This window comes from Schistocerca gregaria, chromosome X (genome assembly GCF_023897955.1).
Source record: "Schistocerca gregaria isolate iqSchGreg1 chromosome X, iqSchGreg1.2, whole genome shotgun sequence".
Classification (NCBI taxonomy): Eukaryota; Metazoa; Arthropoda; class Insecta; order Orthoptera; family Acrididae; genus Schistocerca; species Schistocerca gregaria.
Window position 1 is genome coordinate 512467013 of NC_064931.1, and position 16494 is coordinate 512483506.

The 16494-nt window shown below is 42.9% G+C and overlaps 1 long non-coding RNA gene across 3 annotated transcripts in view; it reads right to left on the bottom strand.

Annotated features, from left to right (window-relative positions):
- Positions 1-16494, bottom strand: part of LOC126297685 (uncharacterized) — a 193158-nt gene that overhangs the window by 79118 nt on the left and 97546 nt on the right. For all 3 annotated transcript variants that reach the window (XR_007552563.1, XR_007552562.1, XR_007552564.1), the window contains exon 2: positions 15418-15546. This is a non-coding gene — a long non-coding RNA (uncharacterized LOC126297685). The remainder of the gene's footprint in view (positions 1-15417; positions 15547-16494) is intronic.

Genomic DNA, 16494 nt, shown 5'->3' on the forward strand with positions numbered 1-16494 from the left:
TGGGAAACTAACGAGTAAAAAATACACAAATACGAGATTAATTCACACAGACTTTCAACTTATCTACAGTCAGGTCCTATTTTACAACATTCACTTCACTTCTGCTGCAATTCATATACCCAATTGCTTTCGTTCTAGCAGCTTTCATGACATTTCTTTTATATATTTCTTGTTGTGCACCTATCTTTCTCGACATTGTGCACAGCTTATCTAAAGGAACATGCACTATAAACACAACAGTAATACACACAGTTGCTACATAAAAGCACAACAGATAACAAGATCAAAGGCGTCAGAAGTGAGTATATAAAGGAGCTGCCATCTGGTAGGCATTCCACTCACTACGCAAAACCAGTACCGAGTCTGTAGATATGGTGTTGCCATCTCATAAAAACTGCATTCACAACACAAATCCAGGACTGATGGTGATTCTACAATTCTTTTTAATAATAATTAGAGTCCAGTACTCACGTTGTCATTGCAAAGATCACGTAAAACGGTATGCCTGTAAAAGCATTAATACGTGTAGGACATGGGTAATTTTTGTACAGAAGCGTGTTTTACGAAGGCTACCCTGCAAGTAACTAAATTTTGCCAATCAGTGGACTTGTGTTCTTTATGGAATTACTGATTCATGAAGTTGAAACACTCTGGCATATCAAAACAGTGTTTCCAGATCTCGCCTTGGCGCGCAATGTCCTTAGCGACTGAAATATATAGGCACGATTCACGACACGCTATCATAGTTTCACTTTGCCAGTAACTCTGTTACTTTCCAAACTCCATTGAAGCTCTCCTGTATATCTTGCTGGGCTAGCTAGCACTCTTGGAAAAAAAGGCTTAAGGTTCGAGTTACCGTATGAGCCACAGTTTTATCTTCCTGGAAGTTTCATAACGTCGCACACTCCTCTGCTGTGTGAAAGATTTATTTTGGACTCACACAGTTACTTTAATCGAAATACAGAATAAATTAAATGTTTTCAGGTGGTTACGAACTTTCAGCAGAGTTCTCTTTCAGTCATACGATGCTAACCACTGCACAATGTTTTCAAGCTAACTTTCAATTCCTTTGTCTCCATTAACAATCGTGTGTGGTCATAATGTACTGTTTCTTGATGATGCCTTCATAGTCGCAATTTTTACAGACGTATTGTTGAACGCCATTTCAAACTGGAGTTTGTACAGAAAAGTACGCAACAAAGGAAAGCGCGAGAATTAGCGACGGCTGGAGGCATGGCAACGGCGCCAAGATAATACACAATAAGGACGGCAGCCACAAGGCACGACCCAGATGAAACTAATGGACTGGGGGAGAAAACACGGAACGTAACAAAAAAAGCAAGACTAATGAATGTTTCCGAGCGACCAGCTCCGGGCGGATGGGATGCGGCATCCTGCACGATCGTGTTGCCCCTGCGGTGGCGTGCGATGGAGGAGGCACCGGGCACCAGGAAGATTTCCTTTCGCCGTAAGATGCGGACAAAATTACACGACGAGGGGAGCGCTACTCTTCACTCGGGCGGCTGCACGCTCTCACGTTGTTCAGATATTCTGTTACTTAACAGCTTATAACAGTAGCTGGCTATTGTCAGTAAGCTTATATTGTGGTAGGCAGATGATTTAGTATCAGTCTGGCGCTCCCACCGAAAGCACTCAAACTGCAAAAATCTCATGGCATGTTGTCGCTATTGATGTACGACGTCTGCTTTAGTATGTCACCGACTTCCTGTGTCTTCCGGATATTTCTGAAACATCGCCGTAGACAACTCTTTTTTCATTAAATTTTCATTTCATCTCTGGAGAGTTTGCTGTGTCAAGTGACTCAATCACAGCTGTAGGGCACTTGGATCTGGTACATTCAAGGTCAAGATGTAACCTGTAACCCCGCCCATCCATAGTGGCCAAATGTTTAACATGAAAATAAAGGTTACCGACCCACTGTATAGGTTCTAAAGTGAAGGTCACCCATCCACTGAGCCGGTTCTGCCGCAGATGATGATCGAAGACGAGGGCATCCTCCATCCACTTATCTGAGCCAATAGGAAGACTTAAAACCCCTTCTCTCCCCAGACAAATAGGAACACATTAAAACAGCACGAAATCTCTCCCTTCCCCTTTTTCTTTCTAGATCAGGGTCTCTAAACACTTTAGCCTACAGATCACACTGGCTCTTCCACTAAGTCCCGAAAGCCAAGACTAACTTTTCTTCAGAGCTGATGCCCTAATACTCCTCGTTACAATTCAGAAGTTTTCGTGGCGCTTACTACTGCTGCCAATCTCTAAGAGCTGATAGTGAGTGGCAGGGCAGTGGTCATTACGCAGTGAACTGCTTGTTGTTTGATGTTGACTTGTGGCCTTAATTTCATTTCATGTACATTGCCACAAATAAATAGCACTCGTGAAGGTCGTTGTAAAGCGCTTTCACGAAACCCTGTTACTTCCGTGCGTCATTAACAACGGTAAGAACGCAGCACGAGTTGCATATGGTATGGGCACTGCGGGATATCTTCCCACCGCAATATTCCTTGCAACACGGCGACATTACTGATTACCTCTTCGTTCCCTGCTGCCACCGCTGCCACGATAGTTCATCATGCTAATACAATGTAGTATTGAATTACGTACAAATTTTTATTTCAGGACTAGACAATGACAGAGATATCTATGGCGCAGGAAACGGAGTGGACTCCACTCCACAAGTCTGTGTCCGGGTCATTACATTACAGCGGTCACAATGCGGTGCTGCGCTTTACATATTGTTGAGTCCTGTATACAAGGAGGGTAAAAGAACGGACCCGCAAAATTACATAACAATATCTTTAATATCGGTTTCCTACAGAATTCTAAAACTTATGCTAAGTTCGAATGTAAGAAATTCCCTAGAAACCCAAAAGCTTGTGTATACTAACCAGGAAGGTTTTAGAAAGCTTCGCTCGTGTGAAACTCCGTTTCCCCTTTTCTCACATGATACACTGAACTATGGATGAAGGGCAACAGGCACATCCCATATTTCTAGATTTCCGAGAAGCATCTCACACGATAACCCCCTGCACGCTTAGCGAAGGTACGAGCATACGGAATAGATTCCCAGATATGTGAGTGACTAAGACTTCTTAAGTAACACAAACCAGTACGTTGTCCTCGACAGCAAGCGTTCATCACAGACAAGGTTGGTTAGTTTAAGAGAGGGGAAGGGATCAAACTGCTAGGTCATCTGTCCCTTGTTCCGAACAAAACAACGCCACAAGGGTGAGAATAAAAGAAGCGCGACTAACAGCACAAAACAGCGAGAAAGGAAAAACGGCAAGAACGACGGAAGGGGAAACAAACACTTAAATGGGCAAAAGAGCACAAGAAAACCACAGAAACGCAAGACACAGGTAGAAGAGGTTAAAACAACAAAACAGATTACCATGACTGGCTGACCATGAGAATAAAAAGGAGAAGCCAGCCACGGGGCAACACATTAAAACCTCCCCCCTAAAAGCACTAGGCAATGACAGAGATACCTATGGCGCAGGAAATTTAGTGGACTCCACTCCACAGTTTCTGCCAGACCAGTAATGGCCACGAAAAGATGGACATGCGCTATAACTTAGATCAAATGATAAACCCACCAACACGAATACAACGTAAAATTAAATCAGTCTATGATAAAATTAGCGGCAACGAGTCCGGTAACGGAAGATTTCGTCACTGGGCAGTCAAAGTGGGACAGTGCACCAGAATATCGGCCACTGTCAACCGGGCGCCGCACTGACTGTGGCGGGTCTCCATGGCGCGGGAGGTAGCCTTGGGTCGCCCAAACGCAGCCAATGCGGAGCCGGCAAAGAACCACAGAGTCCCTGCGAGAGGCCCGTATGGGTGACTGCTGCACATTCGTAGTTTCCTTAATGGTACGCAGTAAGTTGTGCGTACTGAGACTATGCCATTCCGTCTTCCAAACCCGAAAAACCTGGCGCCCTAAAAACGACCGCAGGTCAGTTATTGAAACGCCGATCTCCATAAGCGGTTCCCGAGGAGCCTGTAAGCAAATTCGTAGCCTGGGAGTCCGAAGTGTCCTGGGGTCCACCCAAGTACCACTGAACGATCGGACCGTTCAACGGCATAGATGGACTCCTGGATGGTCGCTACCAAAGGATGACGAGGATAGCACTGATAAATAGCTTGTAGGCTGCTCAAAGGGTCAGTACACACAAGAAACGGCTCTCCAGTGCATGAACGGATGTACTCAAGAGCACGAGATATAGCCACCAGCTCTGCAGTGAAAACACTGCAGCCACTGGGCAAGGAATGCTGCTCAATATGCCCTCCATGGACATACGCGAAGCCGACGTGACCATCAGCCATCGAGCCGTCGGTGTAACCCATTTCATGGCCTCGGTACATGTAAAGAATCGAGATGCAGTGACAGCAGAGAGCCACGGGGTGAACTGAGTCCTTTGGGCCATGTGAAAGGTCTAGGCGAAGCCGCGGCCTAGATGTACAACCATGGAGGTGTACGCGAATGGACCTCGAATACAGGCGGTAAAGGCAAGGACTCCAGTTCGGAACGAAAGGATCGGACGCGAACTACAATTAAAAGCCCTGACCTGGGCCGCCGATGCAGGAGATGAACCGCCGTGGGTGAGAAACGGAGACGGTAATTCGGATACGCAGGAGAACTACGAACGTGTGCAACGTAACTGGCTAGCAGTTGTGCAAGCCTGACCTGCAAAGGACCAACTCCAGCCTCCTGCAAGGACGCCGGTCACCGGACTCGTCCAAAAAGATCCTGTCGATAGGCGAACGCCACAGTGGTGCACTGGGTCGAGTAAACGCAACGCTGAGGGCGCCGCCGAACCATAAACCACACTACTATAGTCAAGGCGGGATTGAACAAGGGCTCTGTAGAGCTGCAGCAGCGTAGAGCAATCTGCACCACAGTTGGTGTTGACCAGGCAGTGGAGGGCATTGAGGTGCTGCTAGCACTTCCGCTTAAACTGATAAAGGTGAGGTGTCAAAAACCAGTCTGAAGAATCGATGTGTCTCCACTACAGTAAGTGGATCGTCAGTAAGATATAGGTCTGGTACCGGATGAACAGTACGACGCCGACAGAAGTGGAGAACACGCGACTTCGCGGCCGAAAACTGGAAGCCGTGGGCCAGAGCGTATGACTGCGCCCTGTAGATGGCTCCCTGTAGGCGCCGCTCAGCAACACCAGTACTGGTGGAACAGTACGAAATGCAGAAGTCGTCTGCATACAGAGAGGAGGAGACGGACGGCCCTACAGCTGCTGGTAGACCGGTAATGGCCACTAAAAATAGATACACACTAAATACAGAACCCTGCGGAACCCCATTCTCCTGGATATTGGGGAACTATGGGAGGCACTAACTTGGACACGGAAAGTACAAAGCGACAGAAAATTCTGGATAAAAATCGGGAACAGGCCCTGGAGAACCCACTCGTATAATGTGGCAAGAATATGATGTTGCCAGGTGGTGTCATACCCTTTTCGTAAATCAAAAAATACAGCAACAAGGTGTTGGCAGTAGTATAGCAAGGTTCGTGTCACTCTGCATTGTTGCCAAATTTATTCAAAATGGCGGTGATGAAGTCATCCGAGATGATGGCATGTAGACTTTGCAACAGCGCATGACGTCATCCAAGATGGCGGCTTTTGGTTGGAGGCCAATTGTGCTATGTGCACTAACCTAACACCCAGAAATAATGGCGGGAAATTTGAATTTTGCCGGGAAAACAAGTCAATTGGGCTACGTCCACTAACCTAAGCCTCCAGAAAAATTTGGTGCCATATTCCAACAAGATAATGGCTGGCTTCTCTTTATTATTACTCATTATCATTTATTATTATTGGCCTAGCTCCACTAGAAAATTCGCGCCAAATTCAAATACCAGCACGATAATGGCTGCAAAACCGCACTTCTTTATTATTATTATTATTATTATTATTATATTATTATTATTATTATTATTATTGGTTATTATTCATTATCATTTATTATTTATTATTATTGGTCTACCTCCACTAGAAATTGCCTCCAAATTCCAACACGACAATGTCTCGAGAACTGTACTATTTTTTATTATTTATTGCTATTTATTATTATTATTATTTATTCAATATGTCCGATTTTCGCTTTGAGAAATCCATTTGCGTTACATCCATAATAAAAATCTCAACACCATAATCGAACACACGTACGAGATAATCCACATCCTACGAACTTTCGCGCTCACTTATCTTTTTTTCACTCCTGACCTATCAAAATCGCGACAAATAATAAGATGGACTTATACTAACTTAAGTCACGTCCTTTGATTTTGCATGGGGAAAGGGACTGAAGTCTTTATTTAAAGCCGTACGGTCATCACTTGTTCTCCAACACAATCAGTACACATCTTCGAGACCGCAGCAACACCCAGTGCAGTCGCCACGACGTTCGCGCTCCAACTGAATTAGTTCAAATCGTCGTGGCGGTCACTTGAGGTGGCTGCTCGCGCGCTGGAGTGGCCTGCGCTAGCCGCTGGACCAGCGATCGCTCCCATCGCGCGCCTTTGTGCGACAGAGAACGCCGTACAACACTTTCGGCGCCAAAGTTTGCTCAAAAGTTGAATCCGCCATCACTGTACAAGAGTGCGTTCGGTCGCCACGAAACCCCTCGCTAAGTTAATTGACTCTCTCTCTCTCTCTCTCTCTCGCACGACGGACATAGTCTTTTGTAAATATGCTAACACCCACATTGCGTATCTAACCTATCAATTACCGATGTACTTAATTCCATTTCAATTTTAATAATACTAAGTAATTCATTTTACAATTTCATATACGTATGCAAAGGTGTTCAACTACCTACTTTCAACTACTTTTAGATGACCAGTCCGCCACCTCTTCCTAGGACCCTCACCAAGATTGAATTCTGTCAGTAAAGAAATGTCACTTGCGCTTTCGCTACAAACCTAAGAAAATTGCGCGTAAAGAAAGGGCACTTGTACTAACCTCATCCACCTGACCACCACTTCCTCCTAGGATCAGGCGCCAAGTGTGAAATCTGCTGGTAAACAAACCTCACTTGTGTCTTCGCTACCAATGTAAGAAAACTGCTGAAAATGAAGCGTACCACCACCACTTCTTAGGGGGCGAGTGGTAAAAGGACTCAGCCCACATTAGGCTGATAGGAGGAGGAAAGAGTGTACATTATTTATTTGGAAGCAATTTATTTAGGGATGGAGTATATGTGTCACAGAAAAAACGCTCTGACATGACCCCACAGCATACAGACCTGCAAACTACTACTAAATAACTCATGTATAAAGCTCTACACACACGCTTACTAATTGTAATCCGTCAAAAAAGTCACTGCACAGCCTACCGACATGTGAAGCACATCTAAATAATTCTAAACATTCACGCTCATAGAACCGAACAACTCTTAATCTTTCTAAATAACAATACATCTAAAATTCCTTGCTCATTAATCATAAACTTTTCAAGTCATACACCTGTCTTTATTGAAACAACTAGAGATAGACAGCACCACGACCCTCTGTATTCGTCACTCAGTCTACGGTCCAGCTGACCTGGTACACAGAACCATCAACACAGGACACCTGCCCTGACATCAGAATGTGTGAATTATCTTTTTGAAACGTTTGTATGTCATAGGTTTAGATATGTAAGGCTGACCTAAGGGAGGTTCTGAACTCCAGTAGTGCACTACACTTGCAACACAACCACACCCATCAAGATCTTAATTCCAATCCAGACCTGTAACTCCTCTACAGATAAATTTGTCCAGTTATTTGTCTACTCACTCACAGTCTGACCAGAATCCGTTTTTGCGCAAAAACCGCTCAGACTGCGCTGTGCTGCTCGGGGAAGTAAGGAAGGACTAGCCCTTGTATTTAGTCATGGAGTATATTTTTCACAAAAGACCCGCACTAGTCTGTCTGTGGTCATGTGACACAGCCCATAAACACGTAAAGAACTAATTTCACCACACAATAGCAAACTGCTCTTAAATAATGCAGTACACAATATCCACAGACGAGCTCTGTACTCTTAAACTCTCCAAAGAAAGCACAGCACAGTGCACAGACATGCTCGCAAAATAGTGCAACAGACGCGCCCAACTACCCTCACCCAATACACTGCCACAGCTGCCAAATCAACCAAAAGTCTCTGCTCGGCCTCCCCCAAACATCATCTCCACGCAGTCGCATTCGTGCCTGACACCGGAGAAATTCATATCACCTATGCGCCTTAGATTACGCTCCATGGCAGGCCGCGCGCCCGTGCGGTCGGCGGGAGGGGGAGTTCCAGAGCTTCCAGCCAAGTTTAGCTTCCGCGCGCTCGTGACAGCCGACCAAAAAACGCACTCTCCTCTGACATGTGAAAGCTGCATTGTTGTCCTCATGTATACCGCCAGCGTCTAAGGTCTGCACCTGCCTTCACGCCTGTTGTCGGAATAGCCCATAGCTCGTTGACACGCACGATTAACAGCAACGCGAAAACACTTACTACTCGCCTGCAACAGAGATGATGAGGGAAAACCAATCACTCTGATCTGCGCTGCAGGGGCGTGAAATATTGACAGCACTTTATTTTTCCAAACAACTTATTTAACCATACAGTGTATCTATCACACTATCACAAAAAGCAAACCAAGGTGTGCCATTTGTCATGTTGCAGAGCCCACAGACACGCACCTAACTCAAAATTTCATTACGCACAATATCAAACTGCTACTAAATAGTTCTTCACACTGATGTGTAGATATGCTCAGTACTCATAAACTACCCAAATAACACATAGCAGAGCCTGCAGATCCGATCGCAAAATAACTCAGCAGACGTTCGCAGATACCCCCCACCGTATCCTGTTCACAGGATCGTGAAGTCACGCATCTGTCCGATTTCAGACCGCGCACAGCCCATGTTCGGATTCCGCAAGCGTGAGTTGGTGCGGTCAATGCGTTCGTCTGCTGTCAAAGCACACACAGACGTCCGTCCAGAACCGCGATTCGTCACAGCCCCGAGCCGCGGCCACCGAACGCGGATGAAAGTCAACTTTATATCAACATAGCATAGTTCCAAATCGCAGCCTCCATATGCTAGGCACATCATGGCAGCTCATGTATTTACCTCCTATGACAATAGCGCACTGCGCATTGCTCCTGACACGACATTACACAACCCTTTAACAAAACATAACTACACATCCCTGCTCCCGCCTCGTCGCGTGACCAGCCATCTAAAACCTTCTCTTACTCCTCCCACTGCACCTAACGTCACACCCGTGCCACCATCAACATACGCAAACGTCCTCAACCCTATCTTGACGCTCATATATCACCCCATAAACCATGTCCATCAATCAATTTACCATTCTTATCCCTTCTTTTCGAATTACAAACGTTGCCTCTATCTAAACAAGAAACTGATCTTTCTCGCACTTACAGCAGTAAAATTAATTTTACATACACCCCGAAATTCCAAACGCAATTAAAGAGTCAAACTTTTATACAGACCATCAAGCACATACCACAGTCACACTAATATTCGAAGTCTTGTCCATATTTACCACCTCCATCTTGAATTAAATATTATTCCCATTGCCGCAACAGTCTGCCAGCGCTCGATTTGGACCTATTTTTCCGCCTTTAACTGTTGTCACTAGCGGTCGAATATCACTATGCATATATTGCATAAATTTCCACATAAAAAAATCTACTTCAATTATGTATGTCCCCAAGCTGCACCCTCTCACGCTAGCATACAAACTCATCTTCTCTAGTCAAACTTTTATCAGCGACACGCCTCAGTCACTATCCCCGATAATGAATATCTAACCAGCGTGCGTAAAGCCTGTGAAGACATCACTGACGCGGGTTTGTGTACTGTAATCATCATCACGTTTCATTGAACAACAAGGAAAGATGCGAATTCGCTTGTCCTCGATTTTCTAATGTCTCACTCCCTCCATCATGCATTACACTTCATTCATTCATTCAACATACACATTCATTCGCGCCACCGTTTAGAGACTCCTGTATCCGAAGACATAGCATCATTCAACAACTATCACTTGCTCTTATCTAATAACTCATCCATCAGGTCTGGGGGGCTAGTTCACCCAGTTTCTTTCTTTCTTTCAGCAAGAGACAGCTACTTTTTACAGTGGTGGCTAAACTGCGGCATCAACTTAACATCACCAGTCGCGAAACATATCTTCAAATACATAAACACTCTTATTCAAATAAACAGTGTTTCCGCTGAAGACATGACAAATATTACAGTTATTAATCCAATAACCACCAAAACTACTAAATGCTCTAACTAATCCCATTGCACATTACAAAGGCAGCGTCCAAGTGCTGCCGGCGGCATGTCGAAGCCACGTGTCCATCCATCTAAATAGCCGTCCACTCAGCCCCAGGACCAACATGAACGCTCTATACCTGCTCTCCAACTATTGTCTAACGACATACACTGCACACATGGATTCCTGAATAGCACAGGTCTCAATCCTCCCCTGCATCTCCAACTCGACATGTAAACAGCGTCTCCCCAGCCAGCGAACCCGAACGTCATTCACGCTGCGCTGACAATTTCCACTCACAAATCTTAAACACTCCTGCCAAAACTCACTCAATAATAAAAAAAAAATCATTCTCCCTTTCTAAGCATAGATGAGTATGCATTTAGAGCGAATAGACAAACATAATTCCAAGAAGTCATACATTTGATTAAAAAAACCTCTATTTATATTATCCGACATTTATTTACATGTCCTGAAGATACAGTCATACGAGAGTCGTGTCATCCACTCGCTCATTCCTTCAGCACACACTTTCACAGAACTTTTTCTACTTATATGCCACCCAACACGTTATAATAATTTTGTACAAGCATTTACTCCCCCACATTGAACCCAGCTCAATAGAATATAATAATACCATTTTCCACAGATAGTCATATTTGGTGAACAATAAAACTTACTAAATTACGCATACGTGTAGTCAAATGAAAAAATACTTTCACCAACATACACACACACCCCTCACTGAGGATTGTTGTTGTTGTGGTCCTGAGACTGGTTTGATGCAGCTCTCCATGCTACTCTATCCTGTGCAAGCTTCTTCATCTCCCAATACGTACTGCAGCCTACATCCTTCTGAATCTGCTTAGTATATTCATCTCTTGGTCTCCCTCTACGATTTTTACCCTCCACGCTGCCCTCCAACGCTAAATTTGTGATCCCTTGATGCCTCAGAACATGTCCTACCAACCGATCCCTTCTTCTAGTCAAGTTGTGTCACAAACTTCTCTTCTCCCCAATCCTATTCAATACTTCCTCATTAGTTATGTGATCTACCCACCTAATCTTCAGCACTCTTCTGTAGCACCACATTTCAAAGGCTTCTATTCTCTTCTTGCCCAAACTATTTATCGTCCATGTTTCACTTCCGTACGTGGCTACGCTCCATACAAATACTTTCAGAAACGACTTCCTGACACTTAAATCTATACTCAATGTTAACAAATTTCTCTTCTTCAGAAAAGCTTTCCTTGCCGTTGCCAGTCTACATTTTATATCCTCTCTACTTCAACCATCATCAGTTATTTTGCTCCCCAAACAGCAAAACTCCTTTACTACTTTGTCTCATTTCCTAATCTAATTCCCTCAGCATCACCCGACTTAATTCGACTACATTCCATTATCCTTGTTTTGCTTTTGTTGATGTTCATCTTATATCCTCCTTTCAAGACACTGTCCATTCCGTTCAACTGCTCTTCCAAGTCCTTTGCTGTCTCTGACAGAATTACAATGTCATCGGCGAACCACAACGTTTTTATTTCTTCTTCATGGATTTTAATACCTGCTCCAAATTTTTCTTTTGTTTCCTTTGCTGCTTGCTCAATATACAGATTGAATAACATCGGGGAGAGACTACAACCCTGTCTCACTCCCTTCCCACCCACTGCTTCCCTTTCATGCCCCTCGCCTCTTATAACTGCCATCTGGTTTCTGTACAAATTGTAAATAGCCTTTCGCTCCCTGTATTTTACCCCTGCCACCTTTAGAATTTGAAAGAGAGTATTCCAGTCAACATTGTCAAAAGCTTTCTTTAAGTCTACAAATGCTAGAAACGTAGGTTTGCCTTTTCTTAATCTTTCTTCTAAGATAAGTCGTAAGGTCAGTATTGCCTCACGTGTTCCAATATTTCTACGGAATGAAAACTGATCTTCCCCCATGTTAGCTTCTATCAGGTTTTCCATTCGTCTTCAAAGAATTCGCATTAGTATTTTGCAGCTGTGACGTATTAAACTGATAGTTCGGAAATTTTCACATCTGTCAACACCTGCTTTCTTTGGGATTGGAATTATTATATTATTCTTGAAGTCTGAGGGTACTTCGCCTGTCTCGTACATCTTGCTCACCAGATGGCAGAGATTTGTCAGGACTGGCTCTCCCAAGGCCGTCATTAGTTCTAATGGAGTGTTGTCTACTCCCGGGGCCTTATTTCGACTCAGGTCTTTCAGTGCTGTCAAACTCTTCACGTAGTATCTCATCTCCCATTTTATCTTCATCTACATCCTCTTCCATTTCCATAATATTGTCCTCAAGTACATCGCCCTTGCATAGACCCTCTATATACTCCTTCCACTTTTCTGCCCTACCCCCTTTGCTTAGAACTGGGTTTCCATCTGAGCTCTTGATATTCATACAGGTGGTTCTCTTTTCTCCAAAGGTCTCTAATTTTCCTGTAGGCTGTATCTATCTTACCCCTAGTGAGATAAGCCTCCACATCCTTATATTTGTCTTCTAGCCATGCCTGCTTAGCCATTTTGCACTTCCTGTCGATCTCATTTTTGAGACGTTTGTATTCCTTTCTGTCTGCTTCATTTACTGCATTTTTATATTTTCTCCTTTCATCAATTAAATACAATATTTCTTCTGTTACCCAAGGATTTCTACTACCCCTCTTTTTACCTACTTGATCCTCTGCTGCCTTCACTACTTCATCCCTCAGAGCCACCCATTCGTCTTCTACTGTATTTCTTTCCCCCATTCTTGTCAATCGTTCCCTAATGCTCTCCCCGAAACTCTGTACAACCCCTGGTTTAGTCAGTTTATCCAGGTCACATCTCCTTAAATTCCCACTTTTTTGCAATTTCTTCAGTTTTAATCTACAGTTCATAACCAATAGATAGTGCATCTAATATTATATACTTAAACACATAACAATATTCCCATGTACAGCTTATACTTCTAATAAAGATAGAATTAATTTTCCTATACGGTACAAAATGACCATTTTACATCAGTGCACCCTCTGTCAACCCAAGTCGCTTTCATAACAATCCAGCTGATTGGAGAGCGTTTTACCGCTGGCAGAAACGCGTCAGTCTTCCTGATCAGAGCCTACCCCACTTTTCTACAGATATCTACATACTCGCGAATTAGAAAACCAAAAATATTTTTAATATTATGAAATTCATCTCATTCTCGTCGATATTAAGCACAGTGCTAGTACTTTAGCGTGGCATAGTACTATGACTAACTAGAAGTAAATATAAAAAATTTATTCAGTACTCAATAACAGTCTCTTCTTTGTAAGACCTTCTAAATTTAATTTATAATTTTTCTTTTAATAGAAGAACTAAATCCCTTCTCGTCTATAGAGAACCTACAAAGACAGAAAAAAATATTTTCCCCCTTTCAATTAAATAAAAATATCGTCCTTCAAAGAGTGATCAGATTTAGATCAGAGCTAATAAGGTCCTCTCCCAGACACACCACCCTCTTCTTAAACCTCAACCCAATCACCAAAGCTACCCATCACATATTAAATATTATATTTAACATTTTAAATTACATCGCTCTTAATTGGGCTACACTCACATCCACAACTAATTAATTGTAACCTTTTATCACTCCCACACCGCTCACCTGCACAGCGGTCACACATACACAATCATTGTACCAAAATCAGCCTCACATAACACCATGCATAGAAGTGAATTTTACCAAACCAACCTCACTTGAATGACATTAGGCGATGAACTAATTAACTCTCATTCAAAAACGCCCACAAACTACCTAAACATTATTTTTATTGAATTCGTATGAACTGTGTACAAGCTTTTTACGCGGCATCTACTACTCTATCTTCTACTAATTATATATTTGATTTCTAATAAAGAAATCAAATTCAGTCGCATAGAAGCTCATCTCTCTCTCTCTCTCTCTCTCTCTCTCTCTCTCTCTCGCTCTCTCTCTCTCTCTCTCTCTCTCTCTCTCTCTCTCACACACACACACACACACACACACACACACACACACACACACACACGAGAGAGAGAGAGAGAGAGAGAGAGAGAGAGAGAGAGAGAGAGAGAGAGAGAGAGAGACACGCACATCTATTTCTATATACACTTTGGACCGCCCACTGTCCTCAAGGATAAATTATTTTCCATTTGATAGCCACCGCAGCATGTGGTGGGCCGCAATACATAAAAGACTACTAAGTGTAGTAGGAGTTAGATAATGAACAGTCGCCACATTTAAATGGAGTAAGATTTGACATAATCAGGGCGATTCGGGGGTGGATCATGTAGTTTAATGTTCTGGTCCGGTATAGATAGCGCAGCGTCTACTTTATACGTCCACTTCATTAATAGCAGATCGGGTGGAATGAAATTACTCATTTCGTACTTTTAGCTAACTAGGAAGCGAATCCGCCACATACAGAATACACTTCATATAAAGGCGACGACTGGTAGATAAAAATGATCACCTCTACACCCAGCCATTCTACAATTATTAATTTTGTGTGTTAAAACGATAATTTTATAATAAATCTTTAATTACAAATGTGATGAACTCTATGAAAATATGTGCGAGTTAAACGCTTCGATGAATCACGTCTGATATTCGCCACGTATATAGAGGGTAACGCGTTTCCTGAATGTAAATTTACGGTCAGTTAACGTATACTACAATTAGATCACGCTCTCTCAATTCTATTCATGGATGATTATCGACCTAAAATTAATTTAATCGTTAAAATATATAATGACCATATTATGAAAGATAAATGAACAATGACCGTACGGTGCAGACTAACTTCTCACTGATGGCCCCGCATACATTAACTTATCTACTTCAATTAAGATTCAAATTATCTCATCTTCAATTAAAATAAAATATAAATTTATATTTAAAACGAATATGTACTCAGCATGATTTTCATCGATATCCATTGTAAGATCATATGGATCTAGCTTGTCATCCGAAATGTAGATCTCTCCTGCAGATAAATAAAAATAACTAATTTACTCAAATTTATTTCTATATTGTTAAATACAGATTAATATATTAACTGCATATGAGGTATCGTACTTACCGGCATTAAACTCGACCTTATCAGCAGTCGAGATTGTGTCTCCAGCAGGCCCCGCATCGATTTCTTCACCCGCATCTTCCTCCTCCACCATTACATTAATATTTGGTGGCAGTACGACCGCCCCAGTGCCTGGAATAAAATAAAACCATTAAAAATTAATTTAATTAATATTATTTATATAATTATCAAATAATTAATAAATTAATCTTATGAGAATTATTGGGAAATGGATACGGACAGGTAATCTCCATGTCCATGGTCCGAGCACTAGACCTCCGACTGAGTCGTGACGGACATTGACAAGACCTGAGGCGAGCGATGGGTAGGAGTCTCGAGTCCATCCTATTGGAGGAGTTGTCTTTGAACAACCCCCACTACAGTCATTAAGGGCGGAAATCGTAAATTTTCACCCTCCGTTGTCTATAAGTAGAACAAGTTCTGTGAAAGCGTGTGGTGAATGAATGAGCGAGTGGATGACACGACTCATCTACGACTGTATCATTAGGACATGTAAATAAATGTCGTATAACGTAAATTGAGGTCATTTTTTCTTTTTAATGATATGTATGATTGATGGTTGAATTATGTTTTTTCTAAATGCATATTCATCTATGCTTAGAAAGGGAAAATGATTTTTTTATTAAGTGAGTTTTGGCAGGAGTGAATAGGCCTTTATATATGAGCGTATTTAAGATTTGTCACTCGAAATTGTCAGCCCAGCGTTAATGGCGTCAGGATCGTTGGCTGGGGGAGCCAGTGTTTACATGTCGAGCTGGAGATAAAGATCCGCGCTATTCAGGAATCCATTTGTGCAGTGTATGTCTTTAGGCAATAGCTGGAGAGCTGGTACAGAGAGGGAGCCCACTTCGGCATGCTGGTCCTGAGGTTGAGTGGACGGCTGTTTAGATGGACAGATATGTGGCTTTTACAAGCCGCCGACGGGGCTCGGATGCGGGTTTTCTAAGGTGCAATGGGATTAGTTTGAGCATTTAGTACTTGTTTTGGTGGTTATTGGATTAAGAACTGTAATACTGAAGCTCATGTCCTCAGCGAGAACGCTGTGTAATTGAGTAAGGG